Source organism: Siniperca chuatsi, linkage group LG5, assembly GCF_020085105.1.
Source record: "Siniperca chuatsi isolate FFG_IHB_CAS linkage group LG5, ASM2008510v1, whole genome shotgun sequence".
Classification (NCBI taxonomy): Eukaryota; Metazoa; Chordata; class Actinopteri; order Centrarchiformes; family Sinipercidae; genus Siniperca; species Siniperca chuatsi.
Window position 1 is genome coordinate 6,092,134 of NC_058046.1, and position 19,186 is coordinate 6,111,319.

Genomic DNA, 19,186 nt, shown 5'->3' on the forward strand with positions numbered 1-19,186 from the left:
AGTCTCTGAGGAGAATTTGATGTGAAATCATCATGATAACATGAGCAACAAATCTGAATTAAGATGACAGATAAATATCTTGCCTCTGGCAAAGAGTACAGGCGGGCATCCTCCATCAGAGAGAGGTAAATGAAGAAGCTGTCAAACAGGAGAACATAACTTTCTATCTGTCTTCACCCACAGAGGCGGGGTGTAAGTCCCTGGACCAGAGGGAGGGATGCTGCTGTGATCCAGTCGTAGCCTTTGATCCCTGGGATGACCTGAGCCACCGGCTGGAAATGAACACAGCAGAGACCTATGGGACCCAATCCATCACTGTTCAGTCCGGCACCTAGCTCTGCTGCAGTGTGTGCATGCAGCAACACACACACGCACACACACACACTTTTTGGTGCCCAAGCAAATTAATGGCACAATTTGCAGGCCTAGCAACTCACTAACATGTCACTAAGCACTACAGTATAATGATACCTGGGGTAAACTCTTTGTAAGTAGCTAATATTTAATATATTTAAACACATACACTAAAGAGCAGGTCACACACATACATACTGTACTATTAGAAGAATACAAATAAGAAAGACAAATCTAAAAATACATGTACATACATATTGCACACAAACCGCATTATCATAAACACATTACACCAGCTTGTTAGCTACACAGGCACACGCTCCATCAGAAAACCAGCATCGCTATCATAAGCAATCAAGCAACGAGAAAAGAAAATCCATGGTGTGACAAATTAAAAGACATGCAGTTATAAATGAACAGAGGAAATTATGTCTCTCTTTCCAAAAGATGAGTGTTTGAGTGGTGCAGTTGGGAGTGCATGCTAAATCTCATTAGACATAGCAATACCCAGAGCAAATTAAACCATTAGCCTCCGACATGTTTAAAGGAACACTTTAAGATCACTTCCTATTAAGGCTTGCCAGTAAACAGGCCTTTGAAATGGAGCCCTCAACTCGGAGCAGAGCAGTGTTGCAGACATCTGCCATACCCAGCCAAGCCCACAGTAAACTGCAGGGGAATGCTTTCTGTGCTACACATCGCTCTACATAACACTCCACATGCTTGTACAAACCCTGGGGATTCATGGCCTCGTAGAGTAAAAGGCATAAAAACATGACTTAGTGGTCTGATATTGAATCAGAATCAGAATCAGCTTTATTGCCAAGTAGATTTACACATACAAGGAATTTGCTTTGGTATTATGGTGCATGCTATAAACATAGTAAGTAGAATAATATAAAGAAAGGTGGCAAGCAAGTACTATGAGTCAAAAGTCATTAATATAAAATAGACAATAAGATATGAAAGAAATAGAATAAAAATAGTAAAGAATATGTACAATATGATTGTTATGCAGGTTTCATGTGGTGAATTAATGTGTAGCCTCATTCACATTGTAACCCCTAACCTTGGCAGTATTAAGTGCCTTGTTTCACCCATTTACCAAATAGTAAAACTAGTATTTACAAAATCAAACTTGTTAATATGAAACTGTGGTTCAGTTGTTGGTCTATATTCTCGCAAATGCTCAAATAATAAGCAAACACTACTTTTCTCCTCTGTCACCATGTGATGAACCTGATGAAAATGATTTGTGCATGTGGCTCTACTTGTGGCTTCTTAACTCAAAAATACCAATACAGTGTTAGCTCTGCCTTCAACAGAAAGAGTAGGTTTCTGTAAATTACTACCATCTGCTGAAGTTAGCATAATTCACAACGGAAATGGAGACACAACCCCTGAAGTTTACTGAGAAGAACCCACGGGGAGTAAACCCCTTAACCACCATGTAAAAACACCACATTTTAGAAGCATTTTAAAATTTCTTCAGAAAAAATTTAATGTATTGTATGCACTTGTTTTCGACTCATTATGTTGTGAAGATTGATCTTAAAAGCTGGAAATGCTGAAGCTAGCTCAATTTATTAATTCCTTTATATAACACTGTAACATACAGTTATAGGTAAGTTTTTACTGAGAAAAATAATTTGCTGGCAAGGGAATGTTTTGGTTTACTTTTACAGTTTAATTGTTATAATTATAAAAGGAAAATTGCTGATTTGGTTCTTTGCTGAAATGGATGCTTTTGGGAGCTCGTAATTACAACCACATGGACTTCACTGACTGCAGAAAAACAGTGGTATTAGTGATAAACACACCATATGACATCATTCCTAAGATAAACCTTTAAGTGTGGCGTTTAAATGGGATAAGCAATGGTATACCCCATATTATCTATGAGTCTTATATCCATTTAATAAAACAAAGCATTTAAAAATCACCTCCAATATATAATTTAGACAGAGTGAAATTAGCTACTGAGAGCTCAACTACATTAAAATATACTGACTTTTATCAAGAGAGAAGATGGGTGATTTTTCCACTCATTTCAATGAATCCACTGACCATTAGAGAAACTGCAGCTTATTTTATTATTAAGTTTTCAGCCATGGTGGTAGACATAGCATGTCACTGAAAAGAAATAACCAAAGAAACTATACCGCAACTAATGTTTTCTCAGTGTTATTTGCCAGTTTTAGCAAATGGTTAGCATAGCACATTAGCAACCATACAGTAAATGCAACTTAATGTATGTGTTTATTTAGACATTATGCATGGACATGTTTTTGGGAGATGTGTTTACATAAAATTCAATAATACAAAAAATTCAAAGTTAACATGTTATATTTAAAATGGTATGATATTTACAGTACATATAACCATGTTAATGTCTCAGTAGGGAATCAGAAGGATCTCAGAAATCTTTAGATTGACACATCTTGTTTCCTTCTTGGAATTCTGAATCACTGGATTTTTCATCTTACAAAGTTTGAATCTCTGACTTTCCATCTATAGAGAGCAAAGTTAATTCTTCAGTGTAACGCTTGTGTACTCTGAGGTCTTGTGTGGTTTGGATTGAAGCGTCAGTGGTTAGGCTCTAGGGAGTTGCTTGTCTACCATGGTCGAAGCCAGTTCCATGTGTTGAGAGCAGTTTTAATAGGGTGCTGGGGAGAAATAACACTGCTGAGAGGAGCGACCATAGGCTCTCTGCAGGAGGAGTGAGAGACAGTTGTGCCAGCCCCTGGTCAGAATCACACACATTCACATTCCAGTCTAACTGGATATTGCCCCAAAGTCCCCCTGAGGAGATTAACCACAGCTGAGTGTTAACTCCTTCGACTCTGTTCAGCTACCTGACTTTCACCAGCAGATCCCTGTTCCAACACCTCTGTTAAGGCTCCCCCTGCCTCCATCACCATCAAATTGAAATGTTCCACCCCTACCACTCTATGACTGCACAATCCCAAACTAAACTGCACTATAGTCTCAGCCAGTTTAAAGACCGAAACCATACCTTGGATCAAAACAGCTCACATACAATACTATGTCTTGCAGATGTTGATGGTAATTGCAATGACATTCTGGGCAATGACAACTGGTCAGACTTCCGTAGAATTTGCTGTGCATATTGTGCATTGGTCTCCAGAGAGTGAAACCTCTGGGGGAACCCCTAACCTTTCCTGTAGCGCTCCTACCAGGCCAAAAAATTCAATTTGAACACAAGACATCAAGTACATTCATACTCCCAGGAGGACGCTTTTAATTTTTGACACTCGTAATGCTTATGTCAACTTTGCACACAACATATTGTATGATGGTATAGACTAAAAAACAAGCTGCTATTACTCCTGTAGCATCTCACACATATTGTCTACACACTATTTATCCGCATTTGTGCAGCTTTTACTAAGAAATAGGCCTAGTCAATCCTGTAGAATTGCTACATGTTGAAACACTGTCATCACAATGCTGCTGAATCAAAAGTTATATTTAAACTAGACATGTAGGAAAATTTTCTATGAAATTTAGCCCAATTTTAACCTGTGGTCACCTGGAAATCACCAAAACCACATTTGCTGGGCTGCACTCTTATTAGTTGCTCGAATAATAAACTTTAGTTCTGCTCCATGAAGTTGTTTTCATTGGAATTCACCTCCATGAAATCCTCGTGGCTGTAAAAATTGTTATATGTTTCATATTTTATTTAAGGATATATTTCGTCTAATTATAATGCAGCTGTTGTTTAATAGTCTAGCAAATTCTACATAACAAATGCATCCTGCTTGTTGCAAATGCTTGTTGGATTGTCTTGCAATGTCTGAAACCCCCTTTCTGACAGAAGAGAGAAAATAGGCAGGGTTTTGACTTCTCTCTCACACTCTCTTTTTCATTATTCCCACCACTACTTCATCAGTTTTTGTGTGGACAACCCATGGTTGCCTCTGAGGAGAGACTTTTCAAAAGTGTGCGTATGCAAGTGGGGCTTTAGCCTAATTTATTTTTTCACATAAATTTGACTGGGTAAAAAATGTTACATTTCTTAGAAATATTTCTTCCATATTGAAAACTTTTAATAAGTAATATTGTAGCATTGACCCGAAGGTCAGTATTAATCAGTTCTAAAAATGGCGTTCCAATAACCTGGAAGAATCTCATCGAGTCTGGCAAGATAGTCTTAAAACATATAAGAAGGCCCATCCGTAATGCTGGAGCAGCTTACTACTCATCATTAATAGAGGAAAATAAAAACAACTCCAGGTTTCTTTTCAGCACTGTAGCCAGGCTGACAGAGAGTCATAGCTCTATTGAACCATGTATTCCTATAGCTCTCAGTAGTAATGACTTCATGAGTTTGTATAATGATAAAATTTTAACTATTAGAGAAAAAAATCATCACATCCTGCCATCAACCGGTACAGATTTATCTTCAAACACAGGAACCATAGAAACAACTGTAAAACCTGATAAATATTTTCACTGCTTTGCTCCCATCGGCCTTCTTCAACTAACTTTAACAATTATTTCATCTAACCATCAACCTCGCTCTTAGACCCCATTCCAACTAGGCTGCTTAAAGACGTTTTACCCTTAGTTAGCACTTCTTTACTGGATATGATCAATCTGTCTTTATAAACAGGCTATGTACCACAGTCCTTTAAAGTAGCTGTAATTAAACCTCTTCTTAAAAAGCCCACTCTTGATCCAGGGGTTTCTAAATAACAATAGTTTATTTGAGGATTTTCAGTTAGGATTTAGAGTGCACATGTACACATGAAAAAAAATTCAAGGACTGCCTTCTTTCACCTATGCAACATTGCAAAAATCAGGCACATTCTGTCTCAAAATAATGCCGAAAAACTAGTGCATGCATTTGTTACTTCTAGGTTGGACTATTGCAATTCCTTATTATCAGGCTGCCCGAATAAGTCCCTTAAGACTCTCCAGTTGATCCAGAATGGTGTGGCACATGTACTGACTAGGAACTAGAACTAGGAAAAGAGATCATATTTCTCCAATATTAGCTTCTGTAAAATCCAGAATAGAATTTAAAATCCTTCTCCTCACCTACAAAGCTCTTAATGGTCAGGCACCATCGTATCTTAAAGAGCTCATAATACCTTATTACCCAACTAGAACACTGCACTCTCAGAATGCAGGGTTACGTGTGGTTCTTAGAGTCTCCAAAAGTAGATTGGGAGCCAGAGCCTTCAGTTATCAAGCACCTATCATGTGGAATCAGATCCAAATTTGGGAGGCAGACACCATCTCCACATTTTAAGAGTAGGCTTAAGACTTTCCTCTTTGAAAAAGCTTATAGTTAGGGCAGGCTTGGGTGAGTCCTGAACCATCCCTTAGTTATGCTGCTATAGGCCTAGACTGCCGGGAAACTTCCCATTATGCACCTCTTTCCTCTCTCCTCCTCTCCCTCTCCATCTGTATGCATTTTTATCCTATTACTGCATGTTACTAACTCAACATCTTCTCTCTCCCGTAGCTTTCAGCTGGTATTTCTGCCTACGGAGCTGCAGAGACTGGATCTGTGGTTGTGGGCCACCTGCTGCCCCCGTGTTACTGCTCAACAACTGCTACTACAGTTGTTGTTATTGGTTCTGTTACTAATACTGTCATTATTATTCCTATAGCTTTCATTCCTATTATTATTAATTTATTAATATTAATGTTACCACTACCATTACATTATTACTATTTTAAAAATTCTAGGTGGTATTTGCATCATGCCTCCTTCTCCCACCACGCTCCCCCAAAACCTCTCTCTCTCTCCTCTTTCTCTCTCGCTCTCAAAACCTAACACGGCAGCGGTGGATGGCCGCCCACCATTGAGTCTGGTTCTGTCCAAGGTTTCTGCCTCTTAAAGGAAGTTTTTTCTTGCCACTGCTCAAATGCTTACTCATGGTGGGATTTGTTGGGTCTCTGTAAATAATATTATTAAGAGTCTAGACCTGCTCTATAGGAAAAGTGCAATGAGATAACTTCTGTTATGAATTGGCGCTATATAAATAAAAATGAATTGAATTGAATTGAAATAGATGTACAGTATATTTAGTCAAACTATATCTCGTCCATCATGTCAGACAAGACTAACATTAACCAGCCAGTGTCTGTATTTTCAAAAGGCCATTCCTGGCCCCATATGTGTAAGCCTTCTATCAACTTTGATGTTGGCTTTTTTTGCCCTCTGTCCTTTCTGTCGTATTATTCCCTTTTCTTCCTCACACAGACGGTGATAGACTGGGTATCGTTTTTCTCTGACCTGCTGTATCTTCACTGCTTTGGTCTGTCTGACATCTTCTTATCTTTCTCCCAGAGTTAATCTCTGCTATAAATCTCTATTTCTGCGTCCTTTATTCTGCTAATCAAGCCTGGATTCTGTTGTATCAACTCTTGATACAATGACAAAAATGGAGTCTAATTTTTATACTTGAATGTTTACATTTTTTTACACACCATTTCATACTTCTTGACACTTGGTTAAATTTACAGATTCAAGAGACTGGTTAGAATATTTTGATAAGAATGTGTCTTTTTTGCATTGATGTGCTGATAATTTAAAGGTGTGTAATCCATAATATGTAAACTTAACATGCTGTAATTTATACAATGAATCTAAATTCATTGTATGACAGGAATATTTCAATAAGCTTGAAATAGTTTGTGAAGGCTCTCACAAACAGCAAATAACCAAAATTTTGCAGATAAGTGAAAAGCTAAACTCTCAGAATTATAAAGCTGAATTGAAAAACACACATGTTGTTAATAAACATCCACATTCTATTTTTTTTTTTGCTTGCATGTAAAAGCCATATCAGCTTTTACATGTGTGAATGCCTCAGCTGTTGGCATACCGGCAACATGTAGCCGGCTGCAAGTCCCCAAATGGAAAATATCTATTTCGAGTATAACACTTTCCATAGTTAACCCATACTAGGGCTGAGTTCCTCGTTGTTTGAAGGCCAGAGCGGATGCTGACATTTTTTAATTAGAGCTAATGATAGTTCATATTTTCAGCTCATAGACAGTATCTACACATCTGACTGTTTTTTATGAATGAATCAAAGAAATCCCCCAGTTATTACCTCAACATTTTATTCTTGTCAGATACTAGTCCGATTTCCTGTGCCTAAGATGTTCGCACAGGCAACCCCCAAAAACAATGTATGCACTTAAACATGCAGCCTTGAACCCTGGCTGTCTCAGAATTAACCACTTCCTCTGTGGTGGCAATAAAAAAACACAACCATGACTGCAGCAAGCACTGGATGCTTCACTAACCCTGCCTCCCATCTGAGTATACTGAAAGTTCTGCGTCCTTGAGATCCAACTTTTAAGCATCAAACGCACAGAAAAGTCATACTAATTGATGGTGCATCTGATTAAAATGAGTGGCTAATGAGAATCGAGCCAGGAAGAATGCGAGAGAATCAGTGTTCGAACTCAACTTTTAACCTTTCTGTCGGAGGGCGAACCACTTTGATGTTCCTTGGTCTTTTCATCAGGCCCGTTTTTGGTTATGAAAAAGGCATTTTCAAAGTACAAAGGCGAAGCTCACATTTGTAATTTGTCTCCTCTTCAGGAACAAATGGTCATCAGAAACACATTTTTTCCCTATGAACTACGCAGAGGGGAACTATAAATAAAGCTGCAAAATGAGAGGTGAGGGGGCTGAGAGCTGTGCTGTCAATCCACAGAGTAGATTGGGAGGTTCGGATCCACAGCCGTTCTGCCTGGAGTCTTACACCCAGAGCAACTATACTGTGATCACACCCTCCACAGACTTAGAGGCTCTCGCCTAGTTAGAGGGAGAGGGAGCGGGAATTGGCGAGGGGTGGTAGGGGTTGTACATGTGGGTTTTTGTGTGCGTGTGTGTGTGTCACAGGGGGTGCGAAGGGGAGTGCAGGCGGTACTTGGATGGAAATAAAGGTCGAAATCCTTGACTGTGAAAACTGTCATAGCGGGGGACATGTGCAGAGCCTGTTTGCCTAATAACCTGGGTCTTGTAAAAATATGAATGTGGAGTCCTCTGGAGCATATAATTTAACACCCCTATGCCAGGGGAGATGAGTGAGAATTGAAGCGAGTACACCTTGACAAAGGCTATTCTCTTGGTTTCTCACCAGCAGAGCAGTACCATGCAGGGTGCTGCTGCTGAGGCTAGGGGTGGCACAGCAACCAGCCTATATGAATCAAAGCTGCACAGAAAAAGTCACATTCATGCAAAGTCACTAAACATATACACCTGTTACGCTAATCCATAACATTGCAAAACACGCTCCATGCTGATGTGCAACACACATCACTGGTAGGTATTTTTTTTAACATGGTATCACAAACTTTCGCAAAGTGCATACAGTCTTGTGAAAACTGTATTCCTTGAGCATGAGTTGGACTTTGTGACAGGACCAAGAATTGGACACAGCACTTGTTTGTGGATAAAATAAAATAAGTTTGCTAATGGTATTATATATAACTAATACAATTATGACAACACATAAGGTATTTTTAACATACTTGCCTGTGTACTTTGTGTGTACCCACAGGATTAAAAAGTATATCCACTCGAGGGAAAATAAGTGCAGAGTCATCCCTGGTTGACACTGGAACATCTTACTTGAGAATCTCCAATTTTACACAATGAAAACATAACGAAACATTACGACACTCCGAGGACGCAATTTAGAACACGACAGAAAACACGGCATCAGCAACAAGCTGTTTTAATTTCAAAAATTTACTTCATTGTTGTCGTTTCTTCAGAGTCTGCTGCTGACTTTACCATGTGAAGTTTTTTACCACTAGTAGCGCTATGGAGTGGGTCCCTGTTTTGTTTGTATCGAGTATGCATACAACGACGCAAATGCAGGCTCAAGCACGCATTTGACACGATACACATTCATGCTGCCTGTTTCACGCTATTCCACTGATCCATAGTTGAAGAAACGTAGCAATGTGCCCACAAAGGCAGTGAAAAACACTTACATGGATGTAAACAAATGCCAAATATATTTATATTATATATAATGTTGGGTATTATATATTTTTAGCGTGTTGTTTTATATTTTCATCTTATGTAAATTGTCTTTGAGTACCCTGAAAAGCGCTCTATAAATAAAATGTATGAATAATAAAATGTGTGAAAGTTCTTATGGAAATCTACGTGCTGTCTAAGATGTATGACCATGCAGACCATTCATGCCAGCTCCATGTGTGTGAACATGGAGTCATCCAATGTAGTATCCATGTAGAAGAACCGCGCATCCACTGTCCTCGTCTGTGTTTGTTTTGCATATTCGACCCTTCATTTACATCTTGATATATTAGCCCCACTCTTCATGGGCTAAAGAATGCAGGATACAAATGCATAGTTATTATCTCCTTAATGGAACAGAAAGAAGTTGGAGGATTTTTTTATTAAATTCAATGTAACTCAGTATTTTCTTGGAGCCACAATCTAGTGGTCAATAGTGAAACTACATCCAAACTGGCTTCAGCACTTTTTAAATGACGAATTATTCCCTGTTTCTAGTTCAATCTCTTTTTGGTGGTGACTTTTTGTGAAATCTTAAATTTTTTTTAGGATGTTGTGCTTGTTTCACAAACTTTCTTTTGATGAGGCTGCTTTTTTGCAATCAGTGAGACTGCAATACTGTATGGATGTTGTTGAAAAGCAAATACAGGCAGTGCTATAGAGCAGCATGACCCATTCTCATTCATAGGGTCCACTGGGCACACAGCTCTTGACTGGCTCAATCTCAAGTCATTCACTCAGTTCAGTCATGGGGCTTTGGAGGACTTTTACTGCTGAGATGGAATGAGAAACAAGAGCCTGCTTTCTTTTGTCTCCTTTTTCTCGTTCCTTGTACCAACCCCGGTTCTGTCCTGCATCTGCGAGGCGGATTAGGCTGACAAGACGGAGGCTGCATTATGTCCTGAGGGGGCTTTACTGTAAGGTTCGCCACCAGTTCTCTCTCCCTCTGTCTCTCCCTACTTAATGTACTGCTTCACTCAAAAGCGGCTAAATCTTTGTTAACAGGGAAACTATGAACTCACAGGGAGTTAATCAGAGTCAGTGCAAGGCTGGCTATTTGCATGTGAATTGGCTGTGGCTGTATACCAGGCCTCTTTATGTCATTCACTCCACAGTGCCTCAGGCTTCTGTCCTCTGAGACATCACACTGCCATAGGTGCATTTTGGGGAGACAATATCTGTACGTCCTTATATACTGCAAGGAAAATTGTCATTAATATTGCCAGAATAACCCAGAAAAGGGATTTTAGTTTCCAGTTTGCACCAAAGAAATTCAAAATTTTCAAAGCTTTCAAATGTGCATTATGCAGTCAGGAGCATGTGATTCGGATCACTTTAAGATGGTTTCAAAATCTCCTTTAACATGATTTTTCGTGTAAAGCTGCTCTATTTTCCAGCTTGGCCATTTTTTATAGCTGCTGTTTGTCAGATGCATGCTGTAAAACATTACAGCAAGTGGGTTGGATCTCACCAAAGAAGATTCAAATTGTTCTAATGTGATCTCATGAATTTCTTCATCAGATATGATACAAAATCTAGCAGGAGCTGTGTTAACGAGCGACGTCCCTCCCTTCCTTCCTTAAAGCAAAACTTCCTTCCTTCTTCTTCGTTTTATATGGTTTGATTTGGAAAGGTTATTGAGAGGGGGAGGAGAGAGGATGTTAAAGGAGAGAGTAAATCTTATGTGGAAATGTAGACTTAGTAGGATTTATCCATTTGAGAAAAGACCTTTTCACTTGTTTTGTTGGTTTATCCCCTAAACCCCATCTCACCCCCCTGCCTAAAAGCTTTTGACATCTTCATCTTGTTCACAGTGGGCAGGCTTTGTTTGCTCTGCTTGAAAAAGCGGATGGGGCTCGGCCCTCCCCTCTCCGTGGCACAAGTGTAGGACTTTGCCATGGCAAAGGGGGGATTTCTCTTTCCTCCTGCCCCCTCCTTTTCCACATAACTACAATATGGTCATTGTCTGCCAGTGAATAATGTGGCCACTCGGGCAGCATGGACTGCTCCTCGGGCTTTGACTGTGAACCAGCTCTTTTCTTCAGCGTGAAAGGACTCTAATCCATGTAAATATAAGACTCAGAGTACAGCTTGGCCATGGTGGGGAGAGCGAGAGGGAGGAATGGAGGGGAGGGTCAGCAATTTAACCTTTGACCCAACAAATAAGAGGCATGTAAGTTTTAGAATTGCTCTCCAAAGAGGGGCTCCTGTGGCAGAATGAGCTTCTTTTGTAATCCTTGCAGTCTGGGGCTGATTGACAAGGGCTGGGGTGGGAGCACGGCGCTACACAAAACCAGGAGAAAAACAGTACCACAACTCTGCCATGAGAAAGAAGACAAACGGACAATGTTAATTATTGATTATCTGCATCTAGGATACAACCGTTGTCAGGGGAAAACCTTGTAATCTTGTCAATTTTAATGATTTAAAAAAATGTTTTTATGAGAATTAAAGACTTTCACAGTCCTGCTCTCAGAATGTCTACAAATGACATAGATTTGACACAAAAGTATGTTTTTCTTATTTCCTCTATCATTTTGAGTGGATTTTCACTTGATTCAACATATGTACCCACAGCACCTTATGCTGCCTCTTATCTTTAATACCATAAAAAAACATTAAAAGCCACAATGCTAATCAGATGTACAGAGTTTATCTGAAGGAGGTCAGAATCAGCTGAAGCTCCCCCACAGAGAGATGACTTAAACTCCCTCTTTGAATAGGTCTATTAGATATACAGAACAGCCTCAGACTGACAACACTGTGTCTAATACACTGATTAAGTCTTCCATCTGTTTTTCTCTCCTCTGTCCATTTTAAACTCCAACCTTGAGCTCTGTTGTGTTTGAATGTATTTTTCATGTACACAGGACATAATTTCCATGTTGTGTGCAATTTATGTATGAAGTAAAATATAGAAATTGCACTCTAATTCGAATTGAAAATCAGTCACAAATATTATTTTCCAAATCTGCTGAATAATTCACTCACATTTGTGTTAGTTGTAAAGTATATCAGGTAAGACAGAATGTGATTTTACTTGTTTCATAGAATAGAATGTATGAGAGGCGACTTGGAAGCTTAGTGGTTAAGATATAGACAACTTTGTTGCATGCCTATGTTTCCTTTCTGTATTTCTATTGTCCACTATCAAATAAAGAATAATGAAGAAAAAGAAAAATACATTTTTTAAAAATAGAACAGAATATCTATGAAATGAATATGAAAAAAAGAATAGAATAGAAATATGTGCACAGACTAGCTTCAGGAAAGTTACGTTTAATCCTTCAGTAATTTGGACACTGACCAGCTATTTTTTGGCACTACATGTGTTGAATAGATGAGGACCTACAAATGTTGGTTGATTATCTCCCAAAGTGCTTAATGAAGGTGAGAAACATGATTGAAAATTCATCAATCATCATGTGGTTGCATTTCCCCACTCTGTGTTCTACATTTCAACATACCACTTCTCAGCTTGTTGAGAAAACTATACAAACTATTTCTACCATCAGTGGTGGAACACAGCCAAGTACAAATACTATTCCCTAAATACAATTTTAAGTATTTTACTTGAGTTTTTCATTTGAATTTACCTTATACTTCAACTCCAACACATTTTAGAGTAACATTTTACACTTTTTATTGTATGTATCTGACATCTATAGTTACTTTGCAGATTAAGATTTAATAAAACATATGATCAGTTTATACAATATGATGCAATATCATAGTTTAAACCACCCAAAAGTATTTAAAGTAGCAAAAATTAAAACATTAACATGCTGCTACAATGTCAATACATCAGTAATAACAATCCAATATTATATTAAGTATGACAATATAAGATAGATAATAATAGATAGTAAAATTTAGAATAGAGGACTTGTGTTGTATTTTTACATTGTGATATTGGTATTTTTGCTTAAAACTAAATGCGTCTTTCACCACTGTATACAATATTTCACTCATAGCAAGTGGGGTTGTATAATTTACCTGGCTAATAATCACACCCATTCATTGTCTAATATTAAACTGCTTTTTAAATTACAAATTTGAATTTAATGTGTGTTTGGTGGAGTATTGACCTTTAACCCATATAGTTTCAGCCCTAATTAAAAAAGATCTCAAGATCTGTCTTTTTTTCATGTAGGCCTGAAGCTTATTTTTAGAATAGACATTTACACCTAAACACACTGCAAGCCATATACAGTCTTTCACCCCAGATTTTGCCCACATTTCCTGAAAAACTTTGAGATCTGTAAATAATTCAAAACACTTTTCATTACATTTTATACTCTTTCCAGCCATGTATACATTGTATCCTCTGTATCCATCTAGTGTATATCCATATAGAATCAGTTCCAGCTCAATCTCTGTGGCAAATCTGGAACACCACGCCTCTTCTATAATTTTCCTGCACAATGCCAGAATGAGCATGTGCTGCCTCAGTGTATGCAGTGAGTCCTGGAATATGTTGTGCTGAAAAGTGGAGAATAAAGAAACAGCATTGCAACTCGGAGCGGCCGTGTTCTTCACTGCTGCCCTCCCACGTTCACTGCTCTTTCCGCCTGCCATTACTGTGACTACCTGTAATTTTGGATGGGTCATTACAGTGGTATTCCTGTTGGGTCATCCTCCACATCACTGTCGCCTGTGTATTTTTGGATCCTTTCAGTCATTGGTGTTTTTCCACAGCACTTTCTGGAGATCACCTGTCAATCTAACACTATAATACTGTGACAGATTTTCCCTTCACTTAGTGGAGTTTGAGGTTCGAGCTATCTACATTTGTTCAGTTACATTTAAAATGTGTCCCCCTTTCCTCATTTCCTTCTCTAACCTCCTTCTTTCCTTTGTGAACCAAAAACTGATTTCATTGCTGCCATCTTACCAGACACTGTAAATGGAAACTGGAAAACTGGAAATGAACAAAAGCTCAGAAGTCTCCTTCTAGGAAGCTTTGAAACACAAGAGCATCCTAAACACATAAAACCCAAACTTCTCAGTGTTTATTCAAACTGAGGAACTTTGCACAAACTTTGCCAAATAGAAATAAAGACAAAATTTCATATATTTAATATGTAATGTGTATGGTAATGGCCAAGGGTTGGGAATTTTACATCAAACATACTGTTTATACCTTGTATCTGCTTTTTGCTTTTGAGTCATTTTTCTGCCCTTTTGAATTAAGATAAATATCAAGAAAAAAGACACATTTACCTTTCTAGCCATCATGTTTTTTAGGATTGACTGTTGGATGGATGGATGCTGCAGTATCAGAAGCAAGTGTCCCAGTTCTCCCTCCTCTCCTCTGCTTCCGTCCCTTCCTTTTTCACTTCCTCCAAGTTACTTTCTGCTAGGAGACAGGAGATAGAAAGGGTGAAATTGAAATGAGTAATGAAACAAATCTGGAGACAGACTGACTCATTACAGTATAGAGCGGTGTGTTCCAAACTTGTGGCTTGTGGCCCCTGCTAGAAGTAAATGTGTACTTGAAACCCTTGTCACTGGTTGTATACTGTATGTCTATGAATGAAGTGAATGAGTGACTTTCCCTTCTCAATAATTTTAGAGGCCCTAAGAGGTGAAACTATCCAGTATTTTACAAGAAAAAAAGCAAAGCATTGTTATCCAAAGAAAACCATGTACTGTATCTAATTCTGTGATGTTAAATTTTTAAGATAAACTGAAGGATTTTCCTTCCTTCGTAGGTTGAGAAAATTACTACTTCTTAAGCTACGTATACCATTTATAAAAACCATTGGCTTAATTGAAAAATGCATTGTCATAAATGTAAAAATAGGGCTGTTCTCAGCTCATGAAAGGTTGACATTCTGGAGATACGTGGTTTTCTTTTTTTAAATGTGCATTCCATGCCTTTATTAGATAGCCGACAGTAGAGAGGTGACAGAAAATGAGGGGAGACAGATTGGGAATGACATGCAACAAAGGTCCTTGGCCAGACTTGCACCTGGGATGCTGCACTTCATGGACTGTGCTTTAACCCCTAAGCCAAAGGGCCTTGCACAGAGATACATGGTTTTTACAGGACAGTGACAAAAGATTAGAAAAAAACATTCTAAAATAGGCATTTATTTTGTGTAGAACAATAACAAAAAAAAAACAACTTACCACTTACTAACTAAGGAAGACTTCAAGATGTGATTGAAAGCTCCGGAAAAAGTACATGCACCTTGAGTTAAGATTTTATATTTTTTTGGCATACTACAGCTTCCAAGGCTGAGAATGAAGTTGCACACTTTTTCTTTTTCCAGTGATTACTCTGAATTGCCCTGTGACCCCTTTGGGGTCCCGAGCCTCAGCTTGGGAAAAACTGGCATAGAGAGTTTAAAATGGCAGATTAGATGCGAATGAATCTGATGGTTCCATCATATTTGATGTGCACACACACACACAGACAAATAACCCTCCTCACATGCTCTACATGGATGAGACTGACATCTGAGAGGCTCAGGTGTGCTGTCTGAACCACTCTGTGTTTACGCTCATGTGTGATTCTTTCTTGCATTAGAAGTGTGTGTTTTCAAGCGGGCGATGGCATGGATGGTGCACGTACAGTGATTAGGTGATCTGCTTCCTCCCTTTCATGTGTTTTTAGCCTCCTCTGCTTTGTTCCCTTTCTTAATTACAGCCGAGCTCTCCTCAGAGAGCATGTAACCCACTCCCCACTTCCACAGCAGCATCCCATTAAAGCCACGTACCCAATGCCTCCCCTCTACCTTTATGCAGAATACAATTAAAAAACGGAGAGAGATCAAAAAGATGCCAGGAGCCTGACGAGGGTGATGTTTTTCTAAGAAATGCAGATTTGTGTTATTGATGGCTGCCCTGTTTCGAAAACATTACGGGACAAGGAGTAATCAGTGGAGCTGCATCAGCATTTTAGTTGTCGACAAGCGGCAACACCACCCCCTAACACACACACACACACACACACACACTAGGGCATATGCTTTCAACAAAGTATTTAACTTGCCTGCTCACACTGTTAGTTTATTAGTTATATAGTGGTTATTAGGATTAGTAAACTCTCAACTTTGTTGTTGCATTTACCCAATTAAACAACAGCTTTACTCTAACATGAGCCTGATATCAGGTCATATTTTAAATACTACTTCTATTGAATATCACGTTTGGGGGGGACTTCATGACCTCAGTACTTCTAAAGTCCTGGTTACAACCCTGATCGTGATATCGATATATACTGTATTGTGACATAGTCATTTTTTTTTAAATTGAGTAACAGAAATGTCTGTTTGTGACAGCAATTTATAAAATACCTGACAATTACGATACTTCTTCACATTTATGCAAAAAACATTTAAAAATCCAATATTGCCAGCCCTGCTCGTTGGTTTTTTGACATTGTACACAATGGCTTATACAACCAGAGATAATAAAGTGATAAAACAGTATGACAAAATATTTGACAGCAGACAAATGTATATAATTTTACAGTATATACCATCACATTGTCCAAACTAATACGGACCCTTCTGTAGCCATTACAAAATAAAATACTGATACCAAATTCATACCAGAACTAGAGTTTTCTTAAATTGTTTCAACCAAACCTCATAGACAAAACTTACAATTGTAGTAGTATCAAAATATAGCATGTTCAGAATAATTTATTTTAAGAATAATCCCGTGCAGTAGTCCTTGCGCCAATTCCATCATTAGCATTTGTTTTAAAATGATCAAGGTACTCTTTAGTGAAATACTCTGAAATAGATCATGAATCAGTTGTTTCAATCTGAAATCTGTTCAGCACAGAGCATGTAGAGGAGGGTAGTTTTAACCTTTTTTATTCAACTTTTTTATGCTGAAAATCTCAGTGAGGTTGCCTTTTTGTAATATACTGTATGTCATAGTGAGTGGGAACAAACTGATGTAAGTTGTATGTATAATGCATAAATAATGCTTCCCATGACAATAGACTGGTAACTGGTGTTGGTGATGGTTTGCCTTTTGATTCTCTTTCTTGCATCTTTTTATCTCCCAGCATTCAAGATGTGAGTCTACTGCCCCCATGTAAAAGAAAGAAAAGTATGTGTGTTTGTGTGTGTGTGTGTGTGTGTGTGTGTGAGAGAGAGAGAGAGAGAGAGAGAGAGAGGAGCAGGATGTGTTGGCTGAGCTGAAATTAATTCAGTTTTACCTTTTTAAATAAATGTACCATAGATGAATTAAATATTGGACTATTTTAACCAGCGCTGCTCTGCCTTACGATGCTTGATACTGTTGTTAATTATCATATTGTGAGTTTTCTCCTCCTCTGCTGTGAATATTGTGAACACGCATTACTGAGAATATTCAACATATAGCCCAGATCTCGGCCTGTATTTGCATAAATCATCTCTAAATTCTGTGTAAATGTGTTCTTCATACTGAGTAGTGACTGAAATCAAATCAGAGAAACAAGACAGTATGGGTCTTCTGATACAAATACATACAAACTGATATTTTCCCCTTAATCTTACACTACCACCTAATATCATATTTCATACACGCCCGCAGACATGCCCGCTGTCGCTATGTTTAATGTATAAACCCAGCCTTATAGCAGATAGAAAACGCAGATGATAAATATGCATGTATTCAATTAAGGGTATTACAGAGGAGCTGATTTGCATAAGGATTTAGGATCTTAACATCATATTTGTGCTATAAAACTTCACAATAGCCTAAACGCGGGCTGTTATGTGGGGGCAGGAAAGGTATTTTGAAAGAAGCCAGGGAAAAAAGAAATTAGAAATATCAAGGTAACATACAATTTTTAATTCTGATAGCCTATTGTTTTAGCACGCAAATCCCCAGCTAAAATATTGTTCTTGTATTTACAAAGCCAGGAGGTTGACTTGCTGGATGGATTTCGTCTTTAATTATTTCACTAAATGCTTGAATTGACTTCACTTTCAAGCAACAAAAGCCAGAGCAGTGATGTGATAGATAACGTGTAATTTTCTCCCACACCGCTGCAACTCTACCGTCTTTTGTGCAAGATCAAACCTCTCCTCTGGTCCTCAAACACGTCCTCTGATGACGAAGTCCACTTTCTCCTCCCAATTAAGAGCAGAAAGCTAATTAGAATGAGCGGATCCGGGATCAATTCAGCCTCACGCTGCAGCTCCCGCTGCTGAACCAAACTGCTCGCTCTGTCTGTGTTGGAAATACAAGACAAGAGCCGATGGGTTTCAAATGACATCAAATGACAGAGTGGAGTTCAGGACATGAAGCTCTTTCTAGGAAATAAATACATAAATAGGATCAAGTATGCTAAAATGTAGAGATGACACCCAGTGGTGCCAAAATAATTTTTACGCATTAACACTACAGTAAGTTAAACAACCCCACTAATGCTGTGTTTGAACACACGTTCCCTTCTTATCAATACAGTGCGCTGATCAATTTTGGAGCTTGATATTCTCGCGTTATTTTCCTTGATTTGGTTTTAATGTCTCTGCAGAAAGGTGGCATTTACTAAAGACATGTTAAGGGTCTTTGTGGTCTTGCCACAAATATTTATTTTAGCATAATAAAGCTTTTTACAGTATATAAGTTCTGAGTTGAAATTAGCCCAATTTACACCTTCCACATACTTTACAGACCAAAAGTGAAATGACATGAATAAGTCAAAGTTGTGGAGACAGTTTTGGGTTGTTGTTTTGTGTGTGTGTGTGTGTGTGTGTGTGTGTTTGTTTTGTTCCAAAGTGTCTCTTTTTTGATCAAACAAAACAAAACAACTCAAAAAATCCAATAGAA